Source organism: Coregonus clupeaformis, chromosome 19 (genome assembly GCF_020615455.1).
Source record: "Coregonus clupeaformis isolate EN_2021a chromosome 19, ASM2061545v1, whole genome shotgun sequence".
NCBI lineage: Eukaryota > Metazoa > Chordata > Actinopteri > Salmoniformes > Salmonidae > Coregonus > Coregonus clupeaformis.
In genome coordinates this window covers 18,038,970-18,059,132 of record NC_059210.1, presented here as the reverse complement: position 1 = coordinate 18,059,132, position 20,163 = coordinate 18,038,970, and positions in this window count along the sequence as shown.

The following is a 20,163-nucleotide window of genomic DNA, read 5'->3' as shown; positions in this document are numbered from 1 at the left end:
ACAGGGTGGGTGTCATGTTTTGGCTGATAAATGTACTAATATGGGAATAAAATTGAAATGTAAACTTTCAAATTGTAGCACAAAGATGGTTGGACTTGAATGGAAATATCAGTTATTTTAAATTATACTGTCAATCTTGCATTGGAAATGTATTGAAATCATAGAAATATAGATTAAGATAATAGAACAGACATTCCCATTTAAATTGACATTCAACAGTGAGTGGACCAATGAACATCTTTGTGGTAGTAATTGGAAGTAAAACTTTCAATTCAATTTACATTTCAATGATGTACTAGCTAAATTGCAGTGTACTGAAACAGGGGTTGGAACTAAAACATTTCCCCAAAAAATTATGTTCCACTGTTCCATCTGCAAAATAAAGTTCTGAACCAGTTCTAACCCCAAAAAAGTTTCGGTTTATATCGTTCCTTTCTGTTCCTTTTTAAACCTCTGAAATATATATCTATTTTTACATTTGGCTAAACATTCAATTACTTCACCTAAGGATAGAGCAGCTTGCTATGGAGCGGTCAAGCTATGTACAGTTGTACAAGCAAATACATTTCAACTCAATTTTTCACAATTCCTGACATTTAATCCTAGTAAAAATTTCCTGTTTTAGGTCAGTTAGGATCACCACTTTATTTTAAGAATGTGAAATGTCAGAATAATAGTAGAGATTTATTTCAGCTGTTATTTCTTCCAGAAGTTTACATACACTCAATTAGTATTTGGTAGCATTGCCTTTAAATTGTTTAACTTGGGTCAAACGATTCGGGTAGCCTTCCACAAGCTTACCACAATAAGTTGGGTGAATTTTGGCCCATTCCTCCTGACAGAGCTGGTGTAACTGAGTCAGGTTTGTAGGCCTCCTTGCTCGCACACGCTTTTTCAGTACTGCCCACAAATTTTCTATAGGATTGAGGACATTTCTCTAAAAAGTACGATCTTTGTCCCCATGTGTAGTTACAAACTGTAGTCTGCCTTTTTTATGGCGGTTTTGGAGCAGTGGCTTCTTCATTGCTGAGCAGCCTTTCAGGTTATGTCGATATAGGACTCGTTTTACTGTCGATATAGATACTTTCATACCTGTTTCCTCCTTCATCTTCACAAGGTCCTTTGCTGTTGTTCTGGGATTGATTTGCACTTTTCGCACCAAAGTACGTTAATCTCTAGGAGACATAACGCATCTCCTTCCTGAGCGGTATGATGGCTGCGTGGTCCCATGGTGTTTATACTTAAGTACTATTGTTTGTAAAGATGAATGTGGTACCTTCAGGCGTTTGGAAATTGCTCCCAAGGATGAACCAGACTTGTGGAGGTCTACAATTATTTTTCTGAGGTCTTGGCTGATTTATTTAGATTTTCCCATGATGTCAAGCAAAGAGGCACTGAGTTTGAAGGTAGGCCTTGAAAGACATCCACAGGTACACCTCCAGTTATAATAATATAATATAATATGCCATTTAGCAGACGCTTTTATCCAAAGCGACTTACAGTCATGCGTGCATACATTATTTTTTTGTGTATGGGTGGTCCTGGGGATCGAACCCACTACCTTGGCGTTACAAGCGCCGTGCTCTACCAGCTGAGCTACAGAGGACCACAATTGACGCAAATGATGTCAATTAGCCTATCAGAAGCTTCTAAATGTATTACATCATTTTCTAGTATTTTCCAAGCTGTTTAAAGGCACAGTCAACTTAGTGTATGTAAACTTCTGACCCACTGGAATTGTGATATAGTGAATTATACGTGAAATAATCTGTCTGTAAACAATTGTTGGAAAAATTGTGTCATGCACAAAGTAGATGTCCTAACCGACTTGCCAAAACTATAGTTTGTTAACAAGAAATTTGTGGAGTGGTTGAAAAAATAGTTTTAATGACTCCAAACTAAGTGTATGTAAACTTCCGACTTCAACTGTACATACATTGGACAGACAAGTGTAGTGTAGGGTGCGACATGAGACTGACAATTTGCAGGTAAGGAAAGTGCTGGGCATCTTGTTGTTATGACATGCATTATCTGAATTAGGGCCACATAATTATACCTATGGAGGAGCGGCTTCTATGAAGGAACTTTGAATGTCGTTGAACTTCAGAGTTGGCTTAACTAACGTTGGACCAGAGTTAGCCCTTGGTCATGACTCTCAGTTCCATTACGTTACACATAATGCCGCCTAGAGTTTTCAACAGCTAGACCAGAGCTAGCTAACAAGCTAGCTAGCTAACAAGCTTGTGTGTGCAGAGCGGCACCAGAATTAAAATAAAAACACATCTTTGTAGTTAATAAATCCAATGTGAAACGTGATAACTATAGTATCCTTAACTAGCATTGAACAAGTTAATCCATTGCTCTCTAATATAACATCTCTCTTATTTATGAATCACACCTGTAACTACTGTAGACTATGCATGCTTCGGAGGGAGGGGGAGGGGCAGGTAGCCTACACATACACACTGGCAAAATGTTCAGCTGGCAGGCAGGCAGACACTGGAATACGTTTCTGAGTGACAGTGAGTGTTTTGCATTGGCGCTTGGTTGCGTTTTTTGTGGGACTGGTAAAAAATGCCCAGAACGTAAAAGAACGTTATTAACCGGTTCCACTGCTTTTAAAATAACGGTTCTGTTCCGGGACAGTATAGATCACTTTCTTTCTCGGTTCTGGTTCTGTTCCTGGAAATGTTTTGTTATTTTCCGGTTTTCTGTTCTGTTCCCTGAACCAGTTACAACCCCTGGTCTGAAGGGATATGTCCATTCTATGAATTGTATTTTTATGATTGAAATTACACCCATCCTGTATTCAAGCATATGCTGTGTCTTAACCAATGGCTGGCACAACACAAACGCCTCAGATTATGTAAAATAAGGGAGGGTCTAAGCTATAACAGATGTGAAAATGAAAAAGATCTGAGTTTACACGTTTTTAGATATTTTACATATATATTTTTTAAATATGTATTAGTTCAAGAAATTATAAAATAGTTTGACAACCCTGTTTGTAAGCTTTTAAGTGATATCAAACTCAACCTCTTTTCCAGTGATGAAGACATGGATGTCTCATGGTGGGGTGTGATGCTGTATGCAAAATGGGTCAACTTTGAGCACGTTTATCTCCTAAATGTTTTGGCATTCAGGTCCAAAAAGTCATGTTCAGACCACTTCTACCGTAGGTCAAATATGTATGGAAAGTTTCGTTCAAATCAAAAGGGGTGCGGTCAAAAAGTGATTGAAATCAAATGGAACTACCCAGGAGAGAGGGATGGAAACTTTACAATTGAAAAATATTATGTTAAACATGTATTGGTCTTTCCACAAATTGGTTTGTCTTACAGTGTGATCCAGAGTGTGTCTTCAGAGTGTGTGTGAGGCTGGTTAGGTTAGGGGGGACTAGGGGGGGCCCACTCAGTAAATCTCCTTGAGCCTCCTCACAGTCCCAAAGACACCTCTGTGGTGTTTGTGTGTGTGTGATTGTGTGTGTGAATGTGAGAGAGAGAGAGCGAGAGAGAGAGAGAGAAAGTGTGAGAGAGAGAGAGAGAGGGTGGGGGACTGACTGTACAGAAAACAGGATGCAGAGAAAGAATTTGGAGACAGTGCGACGGTATATGTACAGTACGAGCATGCTTGTGTCCTGTGGGGCCATGCAGGTGTAGGTTACACACGCACACAAACATGAACAAACATACACGAAGGAAAGGAACTGCACGCACACACACAAGCATGCACGAATCGAAGGAACTGCACGCACACACACAAACATGCATGAACGAAGGAACGTGCGCGCACATGCGCAGACTCACACACACGCACACACTTGTGGGGTGACAGAGTGCACTGGCTGAGCTGAACCAATGGCAACCTGGGGGAGGCAGGAATGTGTATGGCCCTGGTCCAAGAGAGGCCAGCGGAATCCACAGCAGGCCACCGCCGTTGTCTAAGTGAACACTACTGACACACTCTAACCCACTCTGTGTGTCTGTGTGTCTGTGAGTGTGTGTCTGTGTGTGTATGTGAGTGTGTGTGAGAGAGAGAAAGAAAGAGGGCTAGGGGGAAAGGGAGAGGAAGTGTGAGTAACAGAGTAACAGAGTGCTCCTACAGTAGACCTATGCACAATAGTCTGCGTGTCAGTGTTTGAGTGTGCGAGTTTTCCTTGACTGTGTGTCAGCGAGTGCAATTGTATAAGTCTGCATCTGCAAGTGAGTGTGTGTATTTGTGTGCATGTGTGTGTTTGTGAGAGTCTGAGTAGACGATTGTGTGAATGAGGCCCATGGTCTTTCTTAAGATTCGCCATGCAGCTAATAGCTATTAATAGTGGGGTAGTCCTCCGTGGCTGGCCAACACCCAACAGGCTGGGTGTCCAACTGTTGTCTCCTCTTACTGCCAGGATCCCACACCGCCTTGTCTCGAACACACACGCCCCATAGCCAGCACTAGGGCCAGGAGTTTTTTCTGATGGCCTTTACCTGTGTCACATTCATTAGGGCATGCAACATTGTATACAGTGGCTTGCGAAAGTATTCACCCCCCTTGGCATTTTTCCTATTTTGTTGCCTTACAACCTGGAATTAAAATGGATTTTGGGGGGGTGTTGTATCATTTGATTTACACTACATGCCTACCACTTTGAAGATGCACAATTTTTATTTATTGTGGAATATTCACCCCCCCAGCCCCCACCCCCGAAGTCAATACTTTGTAGAGCCACCTTTTGCAGCAATTACTGCTGCAAGTCTCTTGCGGTATGTCTCTATAAGCTTGGCACATCTAGCCACTGGGATTTTTGCCCATTCTTCAAGGCAAAACTGCTCCAGCTCCTTCAAGTTGGATGGGTTCCGCTGGTGTACAGCAATCTTTAAGTCATACCACAGATTCTTAATTGGATTGAGGTCTGGGCTTTGACTAGGCCATTCCAAGACATTTAAATGTGTCCCCTTAAACCACTCGAGTGTTGCTTTAACAGTATGTAATTGTCCTGCTGGAAGGTGAACCTCCGTCCCAGTCTCAAATCTCTGGAAGACTGAAATAGATTTCCCTCAAGAATTTCCCTGTATTTAGCGCCATCCATCATTCCATCAATTCTGACCAGTTTCCCAGTCCCTGCCGATGAAAAACATCCCAACAGCATGATGCTGCCACCACCATGCTTCACTGTGGGGATGGTGTTCTCGGGTGATGAGAGGTGTTGGGTTTGCGCCAGACATAGCGTTTTCCTTGATGGCCAAAAAGTTCAATTTTAGTCTCATCTGACCAGAGTACCTTCTTCCATATGTTTGGGGAGTCTTCCACATGCCTTTTGGCGAACACCAAACGTGTTTGTTTATGTTTTTCTTTAAGCAATGGCTTTTTCTGGCCACTCTTCAGTAAAGCCCAGCTCTGTGGAGTGTACGGCTTCAAGTGGTCCTATGGACAGATACTCCAATCTCCACTGTGGAGCTTTGCAGCTCCTTCAGGGTTATCTTTGGTTTCTTTGTTGCCTCTCTGATTAATGCCCTCCTTGCCTGGTCTGTGAGTTTTGGTGGGCGGCCCTCTCTTGGCAGGTTTGTTGTGGTGCCATATTCTTTCCATGTTTTAATAATGGATTTAATGGTGCTCCGTGGGATGTTCAAAGTTTCAGATAAAACATTTTATAACCCAACCCTGATCTGTACTTCTCCACAACTTTTTCCCTGACCTGTTTGGAGAGCTCCTTGGTCTTCATGGTGCCGCTTGCTTGGTGATGCCTCTTGCTTAGTGGTGTTGCAGACTCTGTGGCCTTTCAGAACAGGTGTATATATACTGAGATCATGTGACACTTAGATTGCACACAGGTGGACTTTATTTAACTAATTATGTGACTTCTGAAGGTAATTGGTTGCACCAGATCTTATTTAGGGGCTTCATAGCAAAGGGGGTGAATACATATGCATGCACCACTTTTCCGTTATTTATTTTTTTCATTTCACTTCACCAATTTGGACTATTTTGTGTATGTCCATTACATGAAATCAAAATAAAATGTTATTTAAATTACAGGTTGTAATGCAACAAAATAGGAAAAACGCCAAGGGGGATGAATACTTTTGCAAGGCACTGTATGTTTATAGAAGTGTTGTTTATTTGATGTATTGATGCAGGGCTCATCTGTAAAAGTATTAATGCAGGGCTCACCCCCTGCTAAATTAAAGTAACAGTAAACTTGAGGTCTTACTGAATGTTTTTTTTATCTTCAATAGTGCCAATGACTCAGATGACCTTAGGGAACCACCACATTCAAGTCGTCCATCCCCCACTCATTCAAATCTAGAAACTGGTTCATCCAGTCTGACCCCTGCTGCGGTCTCTGACTCCACACCTCGTCCTGCCCGGCCATCTAGAGGTGTGAATGTCCACATTCCAGCTGCTGTAACGGATTACAACAACAGGATGGGAGGTGTGGACCTGTCCGACGCGCTGATAGGCTGCTACAATGTTTTTCTTTAAGCAATGTTTTTTTTTTGGCCACTCTTCCGTAAAGCCCAGCTCTGTGGCGTGTATGGCTTAAAGTGGTCCTATGGACAGATACACCAATCTCCGCTGTGGAGCTTTGCATTATTTCACTTCACCAATTTGCACTATTTTGTGTATGTCCATTACATGAAATCCAAATTAAAATCCATTTAAATTACAGGTTGTAATGCAACAAAATAGGAAAAACGCCAAGGGGGATGAATACTTTTGCAAGGCACTGTAGATCAGTGTTGGCTGCTAACTTGGCCCTTATCTTCAATGGTTCACTTCTGTGTTGGGAGGCATTGGATCAGCTTTCTCGTCATGTCTCCTGTTAGTACCTTTTATGAAGGGAAGCTAATGATCCATCATGTATGACATTCCTGGGAGTGTGTAAACGAAAAAAAAATATTACCATAGCATTTTTGTATGTTCTCCATAGTTATGTACTTGAAAATGTATCAATTGACCAATTCGGCCACGTACATCTGGGCTAACTCGTGAGGGCCACCTGGGAGTCTTGATACAAAATATGATATTGTGTTGTCATCCTTCATTGTATCAGTCTGAAACTTTGCACACACACTGCTGCCCTCTTGTGGATAACATCTAAATTACCTCAAGCTTCCTATATGAATGTATGGCCTTTATATTTCATTTAAAAGATGATGCAACAAAAATAAAAATAGAAAAGGTATGTTTTTTTGTATGTTTTATCTTTTACCAGATCTATTGTGTTATGTTCTCCTACATTAATTTCACATTTCCACAAACTTCAAAGTGTTTCCTTTCAAATAGTATTAAGAATATGCATATCCTTGCTTCAGGTCCTGAGCTACAGGCAGTTAGATTTGGGTATGTCATTTTAGGCGGAAATTGAAAAGAAGGGTCTGATCCTTAAGAGGTTATGGTCATGAGAAATTGTCCAAAATACATCAAAAGCATGTTGCACAATCTGTTTGATTTTGAGTTCTGATATTTGGCAAGCGTGGTAAGTAGAACAAGAGTAGCTTATCCTAGGGCAATGTGTCCAATTTGTCCTGATGGTGGCACAGTAGACCCACAGCTTGAACACCGGCATTGGTGCTTGCAGCTATATTAAGGGGATAAAGCAGCAAAGCTGTTGAAACCTTATTGCATTTGATGGCGTTCATTATTAGGGATTCAAGCAGCGAAGCTCGTAAAACCCTATGGTACACTACATGACCAGAAGTATGTGGACATCTGCTCGACGAACATCTCATTCCAAAATCATGCCCCCCCTTTGCTTCTATAAAAGCCTCCACTCTTCTGGGAAGGCTTCCATTAGATCTTGGAACATTGCTGCGGAGACTTGCTTCCATTCAGCCACAAGAGCATTAGTGAGGTCGGGCACGGATGTTGGGCGATTAAGCCTGGCTCGCAGTCGGTGTACCAATTCAACCCAAAGGTGTTCGATGGGGTTGAGGTCAGGGCTCTGTGCAGGCCAGTCAAGTTCATCCACACTGATCTCGACAAACCATTTCTGTATGGACCTCGCTTTGTGCACGGAGGCATTGTCATGCTGAAACAGGAAAGGGCCTTCCCCAAACTGTTACCACAAATTTGGAAGCACAGAATCGTCTAGTATGTCATTGTATGCTGTAGCGTTAAGATTTCCCTTCACTGGAACTAAGGGTCCTAGCCTGAACAATGAAAAACAGCCCCAGGCCATTATTTCTCCTCCACTAAACTTTACAGTTGGCACTATGCATTTGGGAAGGTACTGTTCTCCTGGCATCTGCCAAATCCAGCTTAGTCCGTCGGACTGCCAGGTGGTGAAGCGTGATTCATCACGCCAGAAAAGGCTTTTCCACTGCTCCAGATTCTAATGGCGGAGAGCTTTACATCACTCCAGCTCTTAGGCTTGTGTGTGGCTGCTCGGCCATGGAAACCCATTTCATGACGCTCCCGACAAACAGTTATTGTGCTGACGTTGCTTCCAGAGGCAGTTTGGAACTCGGTAGTGAGTGTTGCAATCAAGGACAGACGATTTTTACGCGCTACGCGCTTCAGCACCCGGCGGTCCCGTTCTGTGAACTTGTGTGGCCTACCACTTCGCGGCTGAGACATTGTTGCTCCTAGACGTTTCCACTTCACAATAACAGCACTTACAGTTGACCAGGGCAGCTCTAGCAGGGCGGAAATTTGACGAACTGACTTGTTGGAAAGGTGGCATCCTATGACGGTGCCACGTTGAAAGTCACTGAGCTCTTCATTAAGGCCATTCTACTGCCAATGTTTGTCTATGGAGATTGCATGGCTGTGTGCTCGATTTTATACACCTGTCAGCAACAGGTGTGGCTGAAATAGCTGAATCCACTAATTTGAAGGGATGTCCACATTCTTTTGTACAGTATACAGTGGGGAAAAAAATTATTTAGTCAGCCACCAATTGTGCAAGTTCTCCCACTTAAAAAGATGAGAGAGGCCTGTAATTTTCATCATAGGTACACGTCAACTATGACAGACAAAATGAGGGGGAAAAAATCCAGAAAATCACATTGTAGGATTTTTTATGAATTTATTTGCAAATTATGGTGGAAAATAAGTATTTGGTCAATAACAATAGTTTCTCAATACTTTGTTATATACCCTTTGTTGGCAATGACACAGGTCAAACGTCTTCACAAGGTTTTCACACACTGTTGCTGGTATTTTGGCCCATTCCTCCATGCAGATCTCCTCTAGAGCAGTGATGTTTTGGGGCTGTCGCTGGGCAACACAGACTTTCAACTCCCTCCAAAGATTTTCTATGGGGTTGAGATCTGGAGACTGGCTAGGCCACTCCAGGACCTTGAAATGCTTCTTACGAAGCCACTCCTTCGTTGCCCGGGCGGTGTGTTTGGGATCATTGTCATGCTGAAAGACCCAGCCACGTTTCATCTTCAATGCCCTTGCTGATGGAAGGAGGTTTTCACTCAAAATCTCACGATCCATGGCCCCATTCATTCTTTCCTTTACACGGATCAGTCATCCTGGTCCCTTTGCAGAAAAACAGCCCCAAAGCATGATGTTTCCACCCCCCATGCTTCACAGTAGGTATGGTGTTCTTTGGATGCAACTCAGCATTCTTTGTCCTCCAAACACGACGAGTTGAGTTTTTACCAAAAGTTATATTTTGGTTTCATCTGACCATATGATATTCTCCCAATCCTCTTCTGGATCATCCAAATGCACTCTAGCAAACTTCAGACGGGCCTGGACATGTACTGGCTTAAGCAGGGGGACACGTCTGGCACTGCAGGATTTGAGTCCCTGGCTACGTAGTGTGTTACTGATGGTAGGCTTTGTTACTTTGGTCCCAGCTCTCTGCAGGTCATTCACTAGGTCCCCCCGTGTGGTTCTGGGATTTTTGCTCACCGTTCTTGTGATCATTTTGACCCAACGGGGTGAGATCTTGCGTGGAGCCCCAGATCGAGGGAGATTATCAGTGGTCTTGTATGTCTTCCATTTCCTAATAATTGCTCCCACAGTTGATTTCTTCAAACCAAGCTGCTTACCTATTGCAGATTCAGTCTTCCCAGCCTGGTGCAGGTCTACAATTTTGTTTCTGGTGTCCTTTGACAGCTCTTTGGTCTTGGCCATAGTGGAGTTTGGAGTGTGACTGTTTGAGGTTGTGGACAGGTGTCTTTTATACTGATAACAAGTTCAAACAGGTGCCATTAATACAGGTAACGAGTGGAGGACAGAGGAGCCTCTTAAAGAAGAAGTTACAGGTCTGTAAGAGCCAGAAATCTTGCTTGTTTGTAGGTGACCAAATACTTATTTTCCACCATAATTTGCAAATAAATTCATTAAAAATCCTACAATGTGATTTTCTGTATTTTTTTCTCTCAATTTGTCTGTCATAGTTGACGTGTACCTATGATGAAAATTACAGGCCTCTCTCATCTTTTTAAGTGGGAGAACTTGCACAATTGGTGGCTGACTAAATACTTTTTCCCCCCACTGTATATAGTATATTTGTTGGCATTCATTATTATGGTGGTGAGGCCGATGAGGGTGCAACCTTGCATGATAGTAAAGGGCCATGGCCCACACCCTCACTCGTAATGCCATGTAAATTGGCCACATGGTGGTGCTATAACAATCGGTTTAACATGCACATTCTGCAAGGTCACACACCTCACCCTGTGTGAGCTAGAGTCCTAAAAATTGGTACAGAGGTCCCTCTCCTCACAAGAAACAAATTTGCCTCAAGAACCCATAAGGTCCGCCATGATAGATTTTCCGCCATTTAGAAATATGTGAAAAACACCCAAAACGCTACTTCTTTGGCACCGAATGACCGATCTGCACAAAGCTTGATACATGGCATTTAAGTGGGTGTGGTGTTGTTCATAAATGCATATAAATCAGTCACGGATATTCGTACTGTAACAAAACCTGGTACACAAGTTCCAAACACTGTCCAAACACAAAATATTCAAGCACATTCAGCTCGACCACACGGTTGCGCTATAACAGGCACATCTTTATATCTCTTAATCTGTTTGACTAAGAGTGATGAGATTTAGCACACATACTCAGGGATATGAGTCTAGAAAACCTGTAAAGTATGGTTCAGTTTGGCCGCATGGTGACGCTATTGGACAGCAAAAAATATTAATGAAAGCTTGTTGGCTCATTGGTTGCATTTAAAAACATGGGTACATAGATGCTACGTACCAAATTTGGTTCCGTTCAGTCCAGTTGTTCTAGAGAAGAAGACATTTAAAGTAGTCAACATCATTACAAATGGTCCAAAATACATCAAAGGCATATTGCATGATCTGTTTGATGTTGAGTTCAGTGTGGTAAGGAGTACAGAAGTAGCTCATCCTTTGAAAATAAACACATAAAAATATTCTGGGGATGAGCATGTGTATCTTCAATATGTACCCATTGTTCCTCTTTAGTGCATTTAACTATATGTCGCAAGTAAAAGTCTTGGGTAACGAGTTGATACAATTCCAAGTCTGGAAGGTTAAAACCACTATCAGACTTAGGAAGATGTAATTGCCCATATAAAGTCTGTTATGACCGAGTATACTTTTTCATAGAATGTCTTCGGTGGGGTAATTGGTATTACCGAAAATAAATACAAAAACTTTGGGAGCCATGCCATTCTGAGGTTTATTCTACCTGTAAGATTTATGGGAAGATTGTTCTATTTAATTAGATCTGCTTTCATATTGTTGAGTAATGGAATAAAGTTATCTTTAAAAAAATGTGCTGTTTGATGTCACTTATTAAGCATCCTAAGTATTTAATATTTTTAGTGGTCCACTTAAAGGATTGCTGTAGATCGTGAGTTATTATTTAAATTTTTCCGATTGCCATTATTTCGGCTTTTTCCATGTTAATTTTATAACCTGAGATTCTAAAGAATTCTGAAAATATTTTTGGTAAAGGGGGCATTGACTTTTCAATATTGGTGAGGTATAACAGGAGATCAACAGCAAATAAGTTAAGATTATATTCATGTTTACCAATACTCATACCTGTTACATTTGGGTCCTGTCTAATTCTTTCTGCAAGCAGTTCAATTGCCAGTGAAAACAAGAGGGGGGAGAGGGGACATCCCTGTCTTGTGCTCCTTTCTAAAGCAATTTCATCAGTAAAGTATTATTTGTTTAAATGTTTGCTTTGGGACATTTATATAATATTTGTATTACATTTATTATTTCAGCTGGAAAGTTGAAAGCTTCCAAAGTTTTGAATAGAAAAGCCCATTCAAGACGGTCGAAAGCCTTTTCGGCATCAACAGCCATTATTGATACAGCTATATCTTGTTTTTTTTGCGTATTGTATTACACTGAAAATTTTACTTGTATTTGTTTGTAAGTGTCTATTTTTAATAAACATTGTTTGAATGATATTTATTAAGTGTGGTAAGACGTTTGCCATTCTATTGCTTATAAGCTTTGTTATTATTTTGTCACAATTTACAGTGGGGAAAAAAAGTATTTAGAAAGCCACTAATTGTGCAAGTTCTCCCACTTAAAAAGATGAGAGAGGCCTGTAATTTTCATCATAGGGACACGTCAACTATGACAGACAAATTGAGGAAAAAAAATACAGAAAATCAAATTGTAGGATTTTTCATGAATTTATTTGCAAATTATGGTGGAAAATAAGTATTTGGTCACCTACAAACAAGCAAGATTTCTGGCTCTCACAGACCTGTAACTTCTTCTTTAAGAGGCTCCTCTGTCCTCCACTCGTTACCTGTATTAATGGCACGTGTTTGAACTTGTTATCAGTATAAAAGACACCTGTCCACAACCTCAAACAGTCACACTCCAAACTCCACTATGGCCAAGACCAAAGAGCTGTCAAAGGACACCAGAAACAAAATTGTAGACCTGCACCAGGCTGGGAAGACTGAATCTGCAATAGGTAAGCAGCTTGGTTTGAAGAAATCAACTGTGGGAGCAATTATTAGGAAATGGAAGACATACAAGACCACTGATAATCTCCCCCCGATCTGGGGCTCCACGCAAGATCTCACCCCGTGGGGTCAAAATGATCACAAGAACGGTGAGCAAAAATCCCAGTACCACACAGGGGGACCTAGTGAATGACCTGCAGAGAGCTGGGACCAAAGTAACAAAGCCTACCATCAGTAACCCACTATGCCGCCAGGGACTCAAATCCTGCAGTGCCAGACGTGTCCCACTGCTTAAGCCAGTACATGTCCAGGCCCGTCTGAAGTTTGCTAGAGTGCATTTGGATGATCCAGAAGAGGATTGGGAGAATGTCATATGGTCAGATGAAACCAAAATATAACTTTTTGGTAAAAACTCAACTCGTCGTGTTTGGAGGACAAAGAATGCTGAGTTGCATCCAAAGAACACCATACCTGCTGTGAAGCATGGGGGTGGAAACATCATGCTTTGGGACTGTTTTTCTGCAAAGGGACCAGGACGACTGATCCGTGTAAAGGAAAGAATGAATGGGGCCATGTATCGTGAGATTTTGAGTGAAAACCTCCTTCCATCAGCAAGGGCATTGAAGATGAAACGTGGCTGGGTCTTTCAGCATGACAATGATCCCAAACACACCGCCCGGGCAACGAAGGAGTGGCTTCGTAAGAAACATTTCAAGGTCCTGGAGTGGCCTAGCCAGTCTCCAGATCTCAACCCCATAGAAAATCTTTGGAGGGAGTTGAAAGTCCATGTTGCCCAGCGACAGCCCCAAAACATCACTGCTCTAGAGGAGATATGCATGGAGGAATGGGCCAAAATACCAGTAACAGTGTGTGAAAACCTTGTGAAGACTTACATAAAACATTTGACCTGTGTCATTGCCAACAAAGGGTATATAACAAAGTATTGAGAAACTTTTGTTATTGACCAAATACTTATTTTCCACCATAATTTGCAAATAAATTCATTAAAAATCCTACAATGTGATTTTCTGGAATTTTTTTTCTCATTTTGTCTGTCATAGTTGACGTGTACCTATGATGAAAAATACAGGCCTCTCTCATATTTTTAAGTGGGAGAACTTGCACAATTGGTGGCTGACTAAATACTTTTTTTCCCCACTGTATTAAACCTTTGGGTCTATAATCAGCAGGGGACACTCCAGATTTTCCTGGTTTTAATATAACTGAAATAACTGTTTGATACATGGAGCTAGGATGTACTGAATTGAGTGATGTGTGTTGTCATTTGTGTATATAGGGGCGCTAATTTGTCCCAAAATGTTGAAAATAATTATATGGGAAAGCCATCCATTCCTGGTGCTTTTCTCCGTGCGAATGTTTTAACAGTATCTAATATTTATTTTCGGGGATCTCTGTTTTTAGTGATTATTTTTTGTTTGCTGATAGTTTCTTCAGGGTTGTTGAGTCTAAGAAGACTATAGGATACTTCATCAAGACCAGAGGACATTTCTCCAAAAAGTAAGATCTTTGTCCCGATGTGCAATTGCATACCGTAGTCTGGCTTTTTTATGGCGGTTTTGGAGCAGTGACTTCTTCCTTGCTGAGCGGCCTTTCAGGTTATGTCGATATAGGACTCGTTTTACTGTGGATATAGATACTTTTGTACCGGTTTCCTCCAGCATCTTCACATGGTCCTTTGCTGTTGTTCTGAGATTGATTTGCACTTTCGCACCAAAGTACGTTCATCTCTAGGAGACAGAACGCGTCTCCTTCCTGAGCGGTATGACGGCTGAGTGGTCCCATGGTGTTTATACTTGCGTACTATTGTTTGTACAGATGAACGTGGTACCTTCAGGCGTTTGGAAATTGCTCCCAAGGATGAACCAGACTTGTGGAGGTCTATAATTTTGTTTCTGAGGTCTTGGCTGATTTCTTTTAATTTTCCCATGATGTCAAGCAAAGAGGCACTGAGTTTGAAGGTAGGCTTTGAAATACATCCACAGGTACACCTCCAATTGACTCAAAATGATGTCAATTAGCCAATTACATCATTTTCTGGAATTTTCCAAGCTGTTTAAAGGCACAGTCAACTTAGTGTATGTAAACTTCTGACCCACTGGAATTGTGATACAGTGAATTATAAGTGAAATAATCTGTCTGTAAACAATTGTTGGAAAAATTACTTATGTCATGGACAAAGTAGATGTCCTAACCGACTTGCCAAAACTTGTTTGTTAACAAGAAATTTGTGCAGTGGTTGAAAAACAAGTTTTAATGACTCCAACCTAAGTGTATGTAAACTTCCGACTTCAACTGTATCTATACACAAACTTTACATTGTTTGCGAGATCATTTTCGGAAGTTGTTTTAATTTTAGCGCATCTAATTTGCAAACATTTCAACTGTATTACATTTTTACTTATTTCAATTGCACAAAAAATGAACACTCACCAAAATAAAGTTCTATGTTTTTGTGATGTAAGTATCGAGACGGTGCGTTAAATTCCCGACCAAGAGTTGGCTCTGTTATAGATAGGCCTTCCTAATTGACCTGGCCCAGGTATCCTGGATGGATATAGATCTCATTCCGTCAGTAGAGGATGCCTGGTTGTTCCTTAAAAGTAATTTCCTCTCAATCTTAAACAAACATGCCCCATTCAAAAAATACAGAACTAAGAACCGATATAGCCCCTGGTTCTCCTCAGACTTGACTGCCCTTGACCAGCACAAAAATATCCTGTGGCGTACAGCGTTAGCATCAAATAGCCCCCGCGATATGCAACTTTTCAGGGAAGTTAGGAACCAATATACACAAGCAGTCAGGAAAGCAAAGGCTAACTTTTTCAAACAGAAATTTGCATCCTGTAGCACTAACTCCAAAAAGTTTTGGGACACTGTAAAGTCCATGGAGAATAAGAGCACTTCCTCCCAGCTGCCCACTGCACTGAGGCTAGGAAACACTATCACCACCGATAAATCTACAATAATCGAGAATTTCAACAAGCATTTTGCTACAGCTGGCCATGCTTTCCATCTGGCTACCACTAACCCGGCCACCAACTCTGCACCCTCTGCTGCAACTTGCCCATGCCCCCCCGCTTCTTCTTCACACAAATTCAGACAGCTGATGTTTTGAAAGCGCTGCAAAATCTGGACCCCTACAAATCAGCTGGGCTAGACAATCTGGACCCTTTCTTTCTAAAACTAGCCACGAAATTGTCGCAACCCCTATTACTAGTCTGTTCAACCTCTCTTTCATAACGTCTGAGATCCCCAGAGATTGGAAAGCTGCCGCGGTCATCCCCCTCTTCAAAGGGGGTGACACTCTAGATCCAAACTGCTACAGACCTATATCCATCCTGCCCTGCCTTTCGAAAGTATTTGAAAGCCAAGTTAACAAACAGATCACCGACCATTTCGAATACCACCGTACCTTCTCCGCTATGCAATCCGGTTTCCGAGCTGGTCACGGGTGCACTTCAGCCACGCTCAAGGTCCTAAACGATATTATAACCGCGATTGATAATAGACAGTACTGTGCAGCCGTCTTCATCGACCTAGCCAAGGCTTTCGACTCTGTCAACCACCGCATTCTTATTGACAGACTAAATAGCCTTGGTTTCTCAAATGACTGCCTCGCCTGGTTCACCAACTACTTCTCAGATAGAGTTCAGTGTGTCAAATCGGAGGGCCTGTTGTCTGGACCTATGGCAGTCTCTATGGGGGTGCCACAGGGTTCAATTCTTGGGCCGACACTTTTCTCCGTGTATATCAATGATGTCGCTCTTGCTGCTGGTGACTCTCAGATCCACCTCTACGCAGACGACACCATTTTGTATACATCTGGCCCTTCATTGGACACTATGTTAACAAACCTCCAAACGAGCTTCAATGCCATACAACAATCCTTCAGTAGCCTCCAACTGCTCTTAAACACTAGTAAAACTAAATGCATGCTTTTCAATCGAAGCGCTGCTAGCACCCGCCCACCCGACTAGAATCACCACTCTCGACGGGTCTGACCTAGAGTATGTGGACAACTACAAATACCTAGGTGTCTGGTTAGACTGTAAACTCAACTTCCAGACTCACATAAAGAATCTCCAATCCAAAGTTAAATCTTCTAGAATCGGCTTCCTATTTCGCAACAAAGCCTCCTTCACTCATGCTGCCAAACATGCCCTCGTAAAACTGACTATCCTACCGATCCTTGACTTCGGCGATGTCATTTACAAAATAGCCTCCAACACTCTACTCAGCAAATTGGATGTAGTCTATCACAGTGCCATCCGTTTTGTCTCCAAAGCCCCATACACTACCCACCACTGTGACCTGTACGCTCTTGTTGGCTGGTCCTCACTACATGTTCGTCGTCAAACCCACTGGCTCCAGGCCATCTATAAATCACTGCTAGGCAAATCCCCGCCTTATCTTAGCTCATTGGTCACCATAGCAGCACCCACCCGTAGTCTGCGCTCCAGCAGGTATATCTCACTGGTCATTCCCAAAGCCTACACCTCCTTTGGCCGCCATTCCTTCCAGTTCTCTGCTGCCAATGACTGGAACGAATTGCAAAAATCTCTGAAGCTGGAGACTCTTATCTCCCTCAATAACTTTAAGCATCAGTTGTCAGAGCACCTTACCGATCACTGCACCTGTACACAGCCCATCTGAAATTAGCCCACCCAACTACCTCATCCCTATATTGTTATTTATTTTGCTCTTTTGCACCCCAGTATCTCTATTTGCACATAATCTCTTGCACATCTAGCATTCCAGTGTTAATACTATTGTAATTATTCTGCACTATAGCCTATTTATTGCCTTACCTCCATAACTTGCTACATTTGCACACACTGTATATATATTTTCTGTTGTATTTCTGACTTTATGTTTTTTACCCCATATGTAACTCTGTGTTGTTTTTATTGCACTACTTTGCTTTATCTTGGCCAGGTCGCAGTTGTAAATGAGAACCTGTTCTCAACTGGCTTACCTGGTTAAATAAAGGTGAAATAAAATAAAATAAAAAATAGATGCAGCAAAAAACCATTGTATTCCATTGAGCCCATTTCAGCCATTACCAGGGTGTGTTTGACAGGTCATTTCAAGCTTTTTCGAAGTCATAACTTAACAGGACAAAAACGAATGGCACAAGCAGGTGCAGGAAAGAGTCGAAGGGTAAAATGAAAGCAATCACTCCAGTGAGATTTAAGTGACAAGTGGATTTTGCACACCTCAAACACAGGAAATTGATGGCTGAAAAGGAGAAATTGTCAGGTGGGCGGGGAATGCACATCAGACCTGGGCAGTTTATTTGAAAATATTAACATTTCAAATACTCGAGGTAGTCAAATATAGTTTATATAGAGTTTCAACTAAAAGGCAACTATTTTATTTGATATTTAAATGCAGGTCTCATAAAAAAAATGAATCATATTTGAAAGTATTTTGAATGCCTTTCAGAAAACCAAATAATATTTGAAGGTATTTGAATATATGCAAGTTATTTGAAAACCAAACATTTTTTATTTGATGGCTGCCAAAGATGAAGAACCAAAAACTACAACAGTTAGTTGAATTAGTCTAAATATATAATCATAAGCACATGGTTTGGAGGGCTTTTAAATATGAATGTTAATATAGCCTATTGACTAGAATTACATGAGGGGCATGGAATCACCTCAACATTAGAGTAGACCATGTTTGCAGCTTCAAAATGACTAACAAATATATTTTCATAATGAGTGACGCATAAGATAATACAGTAACACTTGACATCAAGTTCTTATACATGTGTAGTAACTTTGTGATGATTACAATAGCAACATTTTTGTTACATAGGAATTTAGAAATTGCTTTAGAATTTCATAATAATGGAGTTATTAGATAAGTGGAATAAGGAACAGTCACTATTCCTCGTGTACAGTAGTTACAAAAACTCTTAACTCATTGCTATGCAATTAAAATGCAATTACCAAAGTGTTATGTAACAACATACTTAATAAAATGTTGCTCCAAAAGGAATTACAGTTTTATTACGAAGGCACAATAACAGTTTGCCCACTGACAAAGACATGATCAGTTTATAATTTTAATGGTAGGTTTATTTGAACAGTGAGAGACAGAATAACAACAACAAAAAATTTAAAAAATGTTATAAATTGAATTGCATTTTAATGAGGGAAATAAGTATTTCACCTCTCAATCAGAAAGATTTCTGGCTCCCAGGTGTCTTTTATACAGGTAACAAGATGAGATTAGGAGCACTCCCTTTAAGAGTGTGCTCCTAATCTCAGTTTGTTACCTGTATAAAAGACACCTGTCCACAGAAGCAATCAATCAATCAATCAGATTCCAAACTCTCCACCATGGCCAAGACCAAAGAGCTCTCCAAGGATGTCAGGGACAAGATTGTAGACCTACACAAGGCTGGAATGGGCTACAAGACCATCGCCAAGCAGCTTGGTGAGAAGGTGACAAAAATTGGTGCGATTATTCGCAAATGGAAGAAACACAAAAGAACTGTCAATCTCCCTCGGCCTGGGGCTCCATGCAAGATCTCACCTCGTGGAGTTGCAATGATCATGAGAACGGTGAGGAATCAGCCCAGAACTACACGGGAGGATCTTGTCAATGATCTCAAGGCAGCTGGGACCATAGTCACCAAGAAAACAATTGGTAACACACTACGCCGTGAAGGACTGAAATCCTGCAGAGCCCGCAAGGTCCCCCTGCTCAAGAAAGCACATATACATTACATATGTATTACTCTGACTTTTCCTCTATCAGCTGCATGCCTGACCCTGAATTAGGTCTAGAATTGTTCTCATCTATTTCTCTCTCTCTGGCAGACCAACACGCTCCCTTTAAACACCTTAGAGTAAAAAAATATAACAAATCCTTGGTTCTGTATAGAACTTTCAGATCTTGTTATGATGATAAATTAAGTCTGGGCCAAGGCTAGAAAAACTGACTCTGTAGCTGATTTCTTCAGGCAATTGAGAAATTGACGATGCACTTCCTCAATCAAGAAAGCTACAGTGCCTTCAGAAAGTATTCTTACCCCTTGACTTATTGTATATCAAAAGCATTGTTTGTGTGTGTGTAGCTAGTTCTACAGCCTTTTTTAATAATTTCTAGTTGAATGAACATATGACACACGTTGAGCAAACACATCGTTTAAAGTTGACAGAATTTTTACCTAAGTTCTCTCATATTGGAGCTAAGTTTGGGCCAACTAAACATTTTTAGTTCAGGTAACACTTTGATAACAAAGTTGAGTAAACTAAAAAAGG